Below are 689 nucleotides of genomic sequence, written 5' to 3'. Positions count from 1 at the left end.
CATCACATTCAACATCATTTTTGTTAATATGACTCTAATCATTATATTCATTGCTATTGGAGCTGCCTTCGTCATGGTTGACTGAAGAATACTAGTAAGAATTATCGAAAGGATTATTTTTCATGTGTTTCGATTACTTAGATTATATATTATGTTTGTTTATATATTCCATGTATAAAAATCGTAAGAATGACATGATAAATTCCTCTTTGAAATAATGCAATACATTTACCAAGGGAATAAAAATTTAAATAAGGAGATATTCTTATGTTTCCTTTTTAATTACAGAATTATCTTGTTATTTTTATTGTTTTTTTCTTAAGGTATCTGTCAGGCTGAAACGCACGTTTGTCTTCTGAAAGATATTTTTAGAAAATGCTGTCTCCATTCATATTATTATTATGCAAAGGAGATTTAGTAGCTATGTCACAGAGTGTGCAACTTATACACGATATATTAGTAATGATGTTACCGATACTGTTATAAGATTTTTTATAGGACGATTGATTTATTTCTCTCTGTTTTGTTATGGTTTGATCATTTAGTTGATTACATGGTATCTTGAGAGAAAGAGAGTGACACGGGGGGGGGGGGGGAGGAAGTTCTTGAAGTAACTCTGCAGTGATAAGAGCTACATGACAGCGATGTATTACATAGGGTATATATGTTTTCCTTTACACACACACACA

This window comes from Penaeus monodon, chromosome 34, assembly GCF_015228065.2.
Source record: "Penaeus monodon isolate SGIC_2016 chromosome 34, NSTDA_Pmon_1, whole genome shotgun sequence".
NCBI lineage: Eukaryota > Metazoa > Arthropoda > Malacostraca > Decapoda > Penaeidae > Penaeus > Penaeus monodon.
This window is presented reverse-complemented; position numbering follows the sequence as displayed.